The sequence below is a fragment of the Pelodiscus sinensis genome, chromosome 2 (genome assembly GCF_052426305.1).
Source record: "Pelodiscus sinensis isolate ZL-2025 chromosome 2, ASM5242630v1, whole genome shotgun sequence".
Classification (NCBI taxonomy): Eukaryota; Metazoa; Chordata; order Testudines; family Trionychidae; genus Pelodiscus; species Pelodiscus sinensis.
This window is the reverse complement of record NC_143053.1, coordinates 33,299,905-33,312,925: the sequence shown is the minus strand read 5'-3', so window position 1 is coordinate 33,312,925 and position 13,021 is coordinate 33,299,905. Positions and strand designations below refer to the sequence as shown.

At 40.4% G+C, this 13,021-nt stretch overlaps 1 long non-coding RNA gene across 1 annotated transcript; it reads left to right on the top strand.

The window, feature by feature from the left end:
* Positions 1 to 491: 491 nt before the first annotated feature.
* LOC142826703 (uncharacterized) lies at positions 492 to 2,875 on the top strand. The gene is made up of 2 exons (XR_012900906.2): positions 492 to 1,695; positions 2,316 to 2,875. It is a non-coding gene; the product is annotated as an uncharacterized LOC142826703 (long non-coding RNA).
* The last annotated feature ends 10,146 nt before the right edge of the window (positions 2,876 to 13,021 follow it).

The window sequence follows — 13,021 nt, the reverse complement described above, 5'->3', positions numbered from 1 at the left end:
AAATGAGGGTTTGAGTTACGATGCCCCCAACTTGCAATGCTTCCCCCGGAAACAATCGTGTCGCAACTCAGGGCCTTCCTATACTATAATCAAATATGCTTTACTGAGTGTGAACCTTTCCCTCCCCCCGCCACCCAAGGCTCATAAGATGTTGCTTACTCAAATGTGCTTTGTGGGTACTCTGACCCATAATGGTTCAGCTGGTGCCCAAAATTCACTGACTCAGAAAACACACTGTTCACTCAGGGTATGTCTACACTACAGTGCTATTTCGAATTAACTTAATTCAAAATAGTTAATTTCCCGCGTGGCCTAGGAGCTAGGTCGCTTGCCTGGGGAGGACAGGGTCGTGGGATCGAGTAGTCTCTGGCAACAAGAGAAATGATACACGTTTAGGGTATGTCTAGACTACATGCCTCTTCCGACAGAGACATGTAAACTAAGCTACAAGACATAGTCAAAGTAGCCAGGATTTAAATATCCCCAGCTTCATTAAAATAAACATGGTCACCGCGCTGTGCCGGCTCAGCTGATTGTCAGCAAACATGTGTGTCAAGGCATGGATCGGTTGACAAGGGAAAGCTTTGTCGACCACTCCTGTAAACCTTGTTTCACAAGGCATAACTCCTCATCCCACAAACATATCTTGTCTTTGTGCAATGGAGGATCGGAGAAGAAAAGAGATCATTAATTCACTTGGAAGACTGTAGATCAGAGCCAAAGCAGCTCTAGCTTCACTATTATCCTATTCAGTAGTACATGATTTGGGAACCATAGAACATACTAGTGAATAAGAGTTTTGGGAACCATAGAACATACTAGTGAATAAGAGTTTATCAGCAAAATTTGGGATTTGCGGGAAGGAGAAACATAGCATCCAACCTTGAAGACATTTGTTAACGCAATACTATTAAAGCAGCAAGAGAGTTACAAATCTCACAGAATTTTGTTTTCTTTGTCAAGAAAGAAAGATGAACCAATTTGTAGAAATGCCAACACCTGAGTAATGGTTAAAAATAAATGAGTTTATGAAAAATCTCATATTTTAGACATAAAGGTCACTCAAGTGAATAGCTACAGCTATTCATTAGAATGATGCAGACTACATTTAGATAGTTGAAAGTTCTAGCACACAAGTTGGCATATGGGGAAGAGCTTAGAGAGGTCTAGAATCCGAGATGGCATCACGAGGAAAAGCTTAAACATGACATCATAAACACATGCTGTAATAAATGTGACATGTGAATTACAGACACGTGGGTACATGTGACAATATGTGAATTACAGGAAGCTGATTGGCTGAATGGGGGAAGTTCTAGAATCTACTACTTATGCTAGGAATCTGATTGGCTAAGAGAATATGCTAGTGAGCAGACCTTGAGAGAGCAACTAGGATATAAGACAGATAGCCAGCAAGCCTAAATGTTGGGATTCTGGAGCTGGTAAAGATCAGAAGCCTCAAGAAGCAGCTGAAACAGCAGCAGCTGAGACACCTGCAGCGCATCTTAAGATGTTTTGAGAAAGGAAAAGATTAAGCAGGCCAGAACAAGGTTAAGCAGGCCTCTGTATCCATGGCAACAACAGCAGCTCCTGAGAAGACCACAGAAGTGAGCTTGCAGACATCAGGACCCGCTTTTTTTGGGTGTGACAGAGCAGAAGACTCTTGAGATGAATCAGAGGGATTTTAGCAAGAGTGTAAGTCTGATTTTTCCAGTTCATTCTATGATAAGAAAGATCAGTACTCAGAGGATGTTAATATAAATATTACTGTAAACAGTTAATATCAGATATTAAGTATTAAATCTTAAGTATTAAACACTAAATGTTGAATGGTAATTCCTAAATTTTAAATGCTAAAGTAATATTACTGTAATATTGTATAAACTTAAAAAACAACAAATAGTCTGGTAGCACTTTAAAGACTAACAAAACATGTAGATGGTATCATGAGCTTTTGTGGGCACAGCCCACATCTGAAGAACTGGGCTATGCCCACGAAAGCTCGTGATACCATCTACATGTTTTGTTAGTCTTTAGAGTGCTACCAGACTTTTTGTTGTTTAAGTTTATCCTGGAGACTAACTCGGCTACCCCCTGCAGCTTTTGTAATATTGTAGTGATTTCTTGTATGGGCATACAGAGGTCATTTAATGAAAAATGTGTATGGAAAATATGCAAACATTGCAGTGAGCAAGTCCGCAGAGTAAAGCCAGACAAGTCAGGGGAACATGGGATAAGGAGGAGAGATTAAATATTTACATTTTTGGTCAATTGAAGTGAGATCTAACAAACTTGAAAACTTTTCTCTGTTCCAGGCTGTGGTACAACAACTTCTGAAGACCACATCCAATCGATACCAACATTTCAGGGAATAGTTGATTTTGTTGAAAATTAGAAAATCAGAAAAGCTTGATTTTTTTTCTTCACTATAATCAGGTGATTGGCTGATTTGCCTTTGGGATCACAAACTAACTGGGAAGGTGGGACAACAAGAGGGAGGATTTCTTTGTAGCAATATATTATCACTATCTAGGAGAGAGATGAGAGAAGGCAGCAGAGTCAGGGTTTAAGTCTAGCATCAGGGTTACTGGAGGGAGGGTGTGAGAACAGGCTTAGTTACCTCTGACATCACAGTGCTACCACATGGACAATATCAAGATGAAGTTGTTGCAGATATGAAACTAATAATGATGAAGAGGAACAGCTTATGTGACTTAAGAAAATATAGGCTTGGTGTAAAATATCCTCAGACTACAGGAAGAAAGAAAACTATCTAGTTGTGTATTAGATCAGACTTCTGTTGTGCAGACAATAGATCTTTGTTCAACTCTGGAAATAAACTGGTTCTCTTTGCTTGCCTTATCAGTCATGAAAATGGTGGTCTTATTCCTGTCCAAGTATTTCAGGATTCTTGTACATAGTTCTTCTCCATCCTCCTCCACCCAGTGCAGCTTCTATTCCCATAAGAGTCTTCTGAATAAGGCTCTTTCTTTAACTCACATAATCAATACACAAGGCTTGTTGCTATCTTTTCCAGGATATGATTCCCTATTCAGTGATCCATGATTAAGATGATACTATTTGAATTCATCATCATTGGTTAAATCCTCAATCTCAGTAGGACCTTCACTGCAACTTTGTTCATCTATTTTGGTAGAGCCAACGCTAAAGAAATAGCACAAAATACATGTTGCACAAGAGTTGTGCCTCCAGGAGAAACTGCATAGCCATAGTCCCATCAAATATGACTGAAATGGCTTAAACAAAGTTCAAAATACATCTCCAGCCCCCAGTGAGCCTCAATTTATATTGGATCTGGGTGTGCATCTATTCAGTCCATGATCTTGCTGGCCACAATAGCTGACAAATGTGCAGGAGCTGAGTCTTGGAACACAATTCAAAGGCTGAGAGAGAGAAAAGATGAATATAGTAGGTGCTCACTTCAAGATACAGACTCACACCCTGACGCTCTCCCCTCACCCAGAGGGATTGATGCCAATGTTTATATATTAGAATCCTAGGACAGTAAGTGAACAGACCAATAAATATAAAAAGCTGTTGGATGATTGAAGACTGCTACTCTGGAATAGCGTTTTTTGCTTTGGTGATTTACTGATGCATTTGGTTTATTGTCTCTGGAAAATGGAAATGATTCTGTCTGGTTCGCTGTATGGAAGACCTATGCATGAGAAGGGCATTGTATTATTAATTGTCGGGTTTTGTTTTTAAAGGGATTTCTCTTCTCTGGAAGGTGTCAGGCTTTCAGGCTTTAAGTCAAAGATTCAATTATTGAGCATATGTTTAAACTAATCAAGAGGACCCTTTGATAGCTCTTACTCTCCAAACATGGGCAAGAAACATGTTTGACACCTGTGGTAAATTGGGGAGTAACATCACTTTCTGGAAATTGCAGTCATTCAGTAAGCTGAAGTCTTTCTTCAGTAGTTAACTCTTTAGACCTAACCCTAACTGATTTGCCTGTAAGAGTTAAAACCACAGATAGTGAATCCTAGAGCATTCCCAGGAATGCTTAGGGAAGCAGGAAGTGAGTTGGCAGGAGAGCCAATGAAAACACAGTACAGGCTTTTGAATTGGAAGCAGTAGCCCTTCTTGTTCCTGTGGTGTGGCCAGAACAGAGCCCTTGGAATGACAGGTAAGGAGCCAGGGTACTAGGGATGGAGGCTCCAGTGACATCCACACCTAAGAAAGGACTAAGGCTAGGTCTACACTACAAACAAAAGTTGAAAAGATACACAAATTGTGAACTGCAATTTGCATATCTTTTTCTGCTTATCTTTCAAAAGAGAATTTTCTGAAATTTGGCACATCTACACGAACCTTCTCTTTAGAGCCATCCCTTCTTCCTCATGAAACAAGGTTTACAGGGATGGCGAAAGAATGTGTCCACTTGTCCAAAAATTTTTAAGACTAAGTCTTAAAACTATAGATATGTGAGTAGAATGAGGAATGTTTAATCAGATGCGATCAGGTTATTTTCCATATTTTTGGGTTTGTTGGACTTCTATGTTCTGATCACATGTAACTACCCCCCTTACACTGTAAATTTCCAAGCTGAGTCCCAGGGAAGTAATTCTCTGTTTTTAATCCTTTTTCAATTGCTCTGTCACACCTAGCAATCAAGCAGTGTTTCACCAAATGTGTTTGTTTATATATATAATAGTCCTGTGTCCTAGAAGGTGGGAGATTCTGTATGCAGGTGCCTATGACTGTGCAGTCATTTTCAGCTGATCTGGGTTCTCAAAGGGATTTTTGTATTTGGGTAGTGTAAGTAACACCAAGACTGCATAACCTATGATCTTAGGGACTTTTAACAGAAGGCTTTAGTGGCAAGATATTTTAAAGTCTCCCCCACTTTATGCACATGAAGGGCCAGAGTGGTGTGAGGAAAGTTCCTGGGTTTGCTTACTTGGCCTGGATTTATAGTAGTGTTGGTAGGTTTGCTGCTAATGTTTTAGGAGAGGGCTCCTCAGTCCTCTCTTCCTTCGCACTCTTATTTCTCAAAGAGGGAAATGTGTTTGCCTATACTCCATGGAGATGTAACTACTTCAGCCACCCTTTTCCAGTTCTAAACATAATACCATCATAAGAACGTCCATAATGACTTAGACAAAAGATCCGTCTAGCCCAGTATCCTGTCTTCTGATAGTGGCTAGTGCTGATACCAGGCCCCCCAGACTCCCGGGAACTCTGATCCTTCTAACTGCTGGCTGCCCATTGCCTCTCCTGCCCATGGTATCAGGATGTATGTGTTCCCTCATGCCTTCCCTGTGTGTCACTCCCTCCCCTGGACTCACCCCTTCTTGATGGTTATTTTATCAATAGAATACACCAAACCAGTAATTAAACTTCTGTTTCATCACACTGGTTAACAAATAATCAAAACAGTAGTCTCTTCAGGCATCTAAGCCCTTATTTCATCACACAGGCACTAGACTATATGAGTGGTTTTTGTAAACCAATCTAATCAAACAAAGGTTTCCTTAAGAGATCAGTCTCATAACCAGGTCAATATATATAACTCAGATCTTACCCAATAATCACTCTGCTGCCAATTCTTTAATAATAAAAATCTAAAGGTTTATTAATACTGAAGAGGCTGCATCTAGACTGGCAAGTTTTTCCGCAAAAGCAGGTGCTTTTGCGGAAAAACTTGCCAGCTGTCTACACTGGCCGCTTGAATTTCCGCAAGAACACTGACTTCCTACTGTCTGAAATCAGTGCTTCTTCCGGAAATGCTATGCTGCTCCCGTTCAGGCAAAAGTCCTTTTGTGCAAAGCTTTTGCGCAAAAGGGCCAGTGTAGACAGCTCAGATTTGATTTGCGCAGAAAAGCCCCGATTGCGAAAATGGCGATCGGGGCTTTTTTGCAGAAAAATACATCTAGATTGGCACAGACGCTTTTCCGCAAAAAGTGCTTTTGTGGAAAAGCATCCATGCCAATCTAGACACTCTTTTCCGCAAAGGCTTTTAACAGAAAACTTTTCCGTTAAAAGCATTTGCGGAAAATCATGCCAGTCTAGACATAGCCAAGACAGTTTAAACTATTAATAAATCATATAAAGACAATAATTACAATGTACCCATATCAGATTTGTAGCAATGATCTTGAAGACTGCTGGTTTGTAAAGTCTCTGGAAACTTCCAAAAAATTGGAAGGTCTTCAGCCCGTAGTCCAATAAAAAAATATCGCTTTCTAGCTGCCTAAAGTAGTTCATGAGCGTAAGTGCCAACCTCAGGGCAGACCATCAAAGAAGAGGCACAAACCACAAACTGGTTGTATGTTTTATAATCAGATTTCATCTAAGAAGTAACAAGTGTGAACTCTTACAGCACTACAGAAGCCTTAAAACGGAGTCACAGCCAGTGCCCTTGGGCATTCCAGTCTGTCTTGCCATCCAGGCAAGCCTGCCTTTGTAATAAATATATGGTGCGTTACACCAGAAATCAGAAAAATATTGAAGCCCAGTCACCCCAGCTCAATTGTACTTTAGATCTTATACCAAAGACAATTCCTGTATCCAATCCTGTAATACACTAACCAAAGATTTATTAACTGTGCAAAGAAATGAGAGTTATTCACAAGGTTAAAGTAGGCAAACATATACACCAAATGAGTTAATCTTATGTTTCCAAAGATAGTAGATGCTGCTGTAAGACATATAAGCTCTATTTGTGCTTTAGCACTACCAAAGCAAAGGAATTTGGGGATCCTTTATTTATGTCCTTTTCAAATTCCAACCAATAGAGTAATACAGATTCTTGTGGTCAAGGGTTTTTGTTCCCTTTTTCCAGAGTTCAGGCATTTATGGGAGGAGGGTCTGTGCACAGCTCCTCTTCCTGGGCCTGAGGAACAATCAACAAAGGCTTTTATCCACTGACGTTCCACAACGGTTCATCTGGTATCTACAGTCCTTCTTTCGGTGGACAGGAGATGGCATCTTCTTTGGTAATGCTTGGTAATGTTTCTCTCCTCACTGTGGGGGTCTCCAGTTTCATATTAAACACTTTTAAAATTACAAAGCACATTTAAATGTTACTTTATAATACAGGAATCAGATTTTATAAGTTAAATTAATGCATGCAGCAACTCACAGGCATTTCATAAATTCCAAACATTAGACAGATGTCTATAAATCTAATACCTATATCATCAATACTAATACGCTCATGAGCGAGACTGGTTTCCAGTTACGTATTTGTCAGTGCTCAGTGAAGCCTAAGGACCTTGGCAAGAGCTTGTCTGCCAGTGCAGCAGCCTTACCTATCTTGAATTAAAGATGTTTAATGGAGAAACTTCTAAAGATATGGGAGCTAAGAAAAACTGTATTTTCCCATTAGCTTTTTAATCTCTGGGACACTCTTGCTTTTTGATTTGTGAATAATGCTTTTCTAAAAGGTTTTATATTCTATAATGCCTTTAGTGATAGAATCCAAGGCAGCAAGGACATGACAGTAAAGAGGAGACTCATAAGAGGAAGCTATGATCACATAGGATGTATTGTATCTCCATTCATCATGTTGAATAAAGCCTTGCTACACTAATAGTTCCACTAAAATCAATTCAACTGCTAGTGTAGTAAGATTCTATTTGATGTGAAAAAAATCGCTTAATTTGTAATATTTTTGAAGCAGACACCATCTTTTTGCTATGTCTACACAGTGTGGAGTAGAATGGTGCCCTGATCTCCTATTGTGTCCTCTAGTACTACCCATGACACAAATAACATTTACACTATATAGTTAAAATGTACTGCTGAAGTTAACCATTACAGACAATAATCTAGGATGGGATAGAAAACCTTTCCTCAATTTGGTTCTTTTTAATCTTTCTATCTTCACTCATTTGATCTGCCCCTACTCTATTTTTTTCTCAGAATCACTCAGGAGCCCACAAAGAGATTCTGAAAAATCAATGGAAAATAGCTATTAAAAAAAGGTTTCTTTCACTATACTCAGACACTGACTATTCCAGTTTTCATGCACCTCCCAGGAGAGTTGACCCAACTCACATCAAATTAGAAAGTGAATTTTTCTTCTAAACAAAACTGAATGCATGTTCCTTTGCATAAGGCAGCTGGAGGTCACAACAAGATGTGGAGCTTGATAGCCTGTATAAAATAAAAGTGGAAAAAAACCTCTGAAAATGAGGAGTCCTGTTGCACCTTAAATATTAACGTATTTATTAGGGCATAAGCTTTTGTGGGCCGCAGCTCATTTTGCAGAATTTAGATGATGTTTCAATGGAATTTTGTTTCAGGCTCTTTTTTTTTTATACTGACATACAGTGACATTTCTTTAATATGTGATCACTACACCACTTTGCTAGAGGGCTTATCCCTTCGCCTTCCCACTTGTCTGGTCCTCCTCAGGTGAACAGAGAAGAGAAGTCCAGAGAGGCAAACAATTCAATGTTTATTGGGGTTACCGTCCAGCAAACATGAATCCAGTTTCCTTTTATTTTTCTCTTGTTTCTTCCCACCCCTTTCCTGTTTGTCCCTAATACATATAGTAATATTTTTAGGTGTACCTTAACCAGTCCATTCTACTGAAATGTAACTAACCAATCCTAACATAGAATCACAGAATCTTAGGGCTGGGAGAAACCACATAAGGTCATCAAGTCCAACCCCCTGCCCAAAGAAGGACCAACCCCAACTAAATCATCCCAGCCAAGGCTTTGTCAAGCCAGGACTCAAAAACCTCTAGGAATGGAGATTCCACCACCTCCCTTGATAACCCATTCCAGTGCTTCACCACCCTCCTAGTGAAATAGTTTTCCTAATATCCAACCTAGACCTCCCCCATTGTAACTTGAGACAATTGTTCCTCCTTCTGCCATCTGTCACTACTGACAACAACTTTTCTTCAGCCTCTTTGGAACCTCCTTCGGGTAGTTAAAGGCTGCTATCCAATCCCCCTTCACTCTTCTTTTCTGCAGACTAAATAAGCCCAAATCCATCAGCCTTTCCTGGTAGGTCATGTGTCCCAGCCCCCTAATCATTTTGGTTGCCCTGTGCTGGACCCTCTAATATGTCCACATCCTTTCTATAAAGAGGAACCCATAATTAGATGCAATACTCCAGATGTGGCCTCACCAGTGCCAAATAAAAGGGAATAATCACTTCTCTAAATCTGCTGGCAATGCTCCTCCTAATACATCCTAATATGCCATTAGCCTTCTGCTGGCTACAAGGGCACACTGTTGACTCTCATAGACCTTTTCATCCACTGTAATCACCAGGTCCTTTTTCTTCTAAGCCGCTGCTTAACAGTCCGTCCCCAGCCTGGTTAAGCAGGATTCTTCTGTCCCAAATGCAGGACTCTGCATTTGTCCTTGTTGAACCTCATCAGATTTCTTTTGGCCCAAACCTCCAATTTGTCTGAGTCACTCTGGACCCTATTTCTACCCTCCAGCATATCTACCTCTCCCCGTAGCTTAGTGTCAGACTAAATAACCCTTGCTGTCCTTTCCAACCATATGGTTCTATGCCAGGGGTGAGCAATAAGTGCCCCACAGGCTGGATGTGGCTTGCCAGGGTTAGCCCCTGGTGGTTTGCAGACACTTTATTTACCTGCACCTCTGCAGGCATGGCTGATCAGAGCACTTGCTGGCTGGGAACAGTGAACCAGAGCCAAGAGGAGCTTCAAGTGGGGAAGGTAAATAAATTGTCTGGAAGCCTGCCAGGGGCTAACCCTGGTGAACCACATCCTGCCTATGGGCCACTTATTGCCCAGTCCTGTTCTATGTCATGTGAGAGAGCACCCTCCAATGTATCTAGTGCTCCCCCTACCTTAGTGCCATCTGCAAACTTGCTAAGGGTGCAATCCATCCCCTCATCCAGGTAATTAATAAAGATGTTGAACAAAATTGGCACCAGAACTGAAGCTTGGAGCATTCCACTTCATACCTACTGCCAAACAGGCATTGAGCTGTTGATCACTACCCATTGAACCCGACAATCTAGCCAGCTTTCTATCCACCTTACAGTCCATTTATCCAGTCCATACTTCCTTAATTTGCTGACAAGAATACTGTGGGAGAACACATCAAAAGCTTTGCTAAAGTCAAGATAGATCACATCCACTGCCTTCCCCATGTCCAGAGAGCCAGTTACCTCATCATAGAAAGCAATCAGGTTTGTCAGGCATTATTTACCCTTGCTGAATCCATATTGACTATTTCTGATCACTTTCCTCTGTTCCAAGTGCTTCAAAATGGATTCCTTGAGGATTCCTCTCTATGACTTTTCCAGGGACTGAGGTGAGGCTGACCAGTATGTAGTTTCCTGGATTGCCCTTCCTTTTTAAAAAGATGGGCACTACATTTGCCTTTTTCCCATCATCTAGGACCTCCCCTGATCTCCATGAGTTTTCAAAAATAATGGCCAATGGCTCTGCAATTATATCTGCTAACTCCCTCTGCACCTTTGGATGCATTAAATCCTGCCCCATGTATTTGTGTATGTCCAACTTTTCTAAATAGTTCTTAACCTGTTGTTTCTCTACTAAGATCTGCCCACCTCCTTCCTATACTATGTTGCCTAGTACAGTAGTCTGAGAGCTGACCTTGTCTGTGGAGACAGAGGCAAAAAAAGCATTGAGTACTTCAGCTTTTCCCACATCGTCTATCACTAGGTTACCTCCTTCATCCAGTAAGAGTTCCACACCTTCCCTGATCACCCTCTTATTGCTAACATGCCTGTGGAAATCTTTCTTGTTACCCTTCATATCCCTTGGTAGCTGCAATTCCAGTTGCACTTTTGCCTTCCTGATTACACTTTTGCATACTTGAGCAATATATTTATACTCCTCCCTAGTCATCTGTCCAAGTTTTCACTTCTTTAAGCTTCCTTTTTGTATTTAAGCTCACCAAGGATTTCACTGTTAAGACAAGCTGGTCACCTACCATATTTGTTTTGCTAACTGTGCATTGGGATGGTTTATTCCTGTGCCTTCAGTAAGGCTTCTTTAAAATACTGCTAGCTCTCCTGAATTCCTTTCCCCTTCATGTTAGCATCCGAAGGGATCCTGCCCATCTGTTCCCTGAGGGAGTCAATGTCTGCTTTTCTGAAGTCCAGGATCTGTATTTTGCAGCACTCCTTTCTTCCATTGGTTAGGATCCTAAAATCAACCATCTCATGATCATTGCTTTCCAGGTTAACACCCACGTCTACTTCCCTACTAATTCCTCCCTATTTGTAAGCAGCAGGTCAAGCTGCACGTGGCCCCTGGTTGGTGCCTTCAGCACTTGTACCAGTTGGTTGTCCCTAAGATTCTACAAAAACTTCCTGGATTGTCTGTGTACTGCTGTATTAGTCTCCCAATGGATGTCAGGGTGATTAAAGTTCCCCATGAGAACCAGGGCCTGTGATCTGGAAACTTCTGTTAGTTATCTGAAGAAAGCCTCATCTATCTCATCCACCTGATCTGGTGGTCTATAGCAGACACCAACCATGACATTGCATTTAAACTTAACCCAAAGACTCTCAACAGGCTTTTTCTCCTTCTATATACTGGAGCTCTGAGCAATTATACTTCTCTCTTAAGGCACGTCTATACAGCAGGGCTACACTCGAAATAAGCTATGCAACTTGAGCTACACTAATTGCATAGCTTAAGCCAAAATTGATTATTTTAAATTTAGGCACATCTACACAGCACTTATTTCAAAATAGAGCACTCTTCCTCCAACTTCCCTTATTCCTCATACAATGAGATTTACAGAGTTGGAGTAAGAAGCCCATTATTTCACATTTATTTTGAAATAATGGACTTGCTGTGTAAATGTGCAATATGTTATTTCAGAATAACGTCTGTTATTCCTAAATAATGCTATTTTGTAGACATACCCTTACATACAGTGCAACTCCTCCACCTTTTCTCCTCCACCTGTCCTTCCTGAACAACTTATACCTTTCCATGTCAGTGCTCCAGTCATGTGAGTCATCCCACCAAGTCTCCATTATTCCAATCAAATCATAGTTCTTTGACTTTGCCAGGAGTTCTAATTCTTCGTAGCATGATTACCTAATCAATTATACCTTACCATCTTAATTGATTTACACTCAGCAAAATTAATTATACAGGAGACAGAAACAATCAAAGAACCACATAGAACCATATAGATAAATGACAGAGAGATGGTGAGCCTAATAGTGAAGCAATAAACAAATGAGGATTTCACAACCCCAACTATTGTCCTTGCCAGACAGGCAACTATCAACTTAAATTTCCCTTAAATCTCCTTGGCTCTTCCCTTTATCTGGAGGTGTTAGTCTAGATCACCTTTTCAACAGCACCAAATTACATTATTTCAATCTGACTGGTTTGGAATGTGCCAAGATGTGATTAAACATTTCCCAGATTATGGATGCTCCTGCTGCTTAACCAAAAAGCTTAGCTTAAGAACAAGGCTTGAAACCATCACAAACAGATAGACTGTGATTTTGACTCTTTGTTCGTATACCCCCATAAGAATATACTGAATTCTTTAAGTATGAGGCCATATGAGGCAGGCCTGCTATCTAGCTCCTAACACACTTTCTTATCTTTCCTATCTATAATTGCCTGCTAAGACAGAAACATGCAAACAGCTGCAGAGATTAGTGTCTTCCTTTAATAAAAACTTAAAATTGTTTTGTTCCTTTGTTTATGTAGAAGGGGATGAAAGAGCACACCTTCTACAGATCCAAACCCTGATTCTTTAATGACTTTCACATCCAGCAAGGCTACACCCACATGGAGCTTATTGTAGGATCAGGGTCCAAAAGATATAAAAACTTAGACATGTTACCCTACTAATCCGATTCAACTTTTATTAAAGGAAGTGAAAAATTGCCATGAACTTTACTAGGAGTTGAATCAGACTCCGGAACGCAATAGTAGCCATATCATTGTACTAACACATTTCTTCTTCTTAATTAAAGAGCTGCAAAGAGCAAGAAACATATTTTTTATATTCCCATTGATTTGTTCAAGCTTATAAAAGACCAAAAGGAGCAC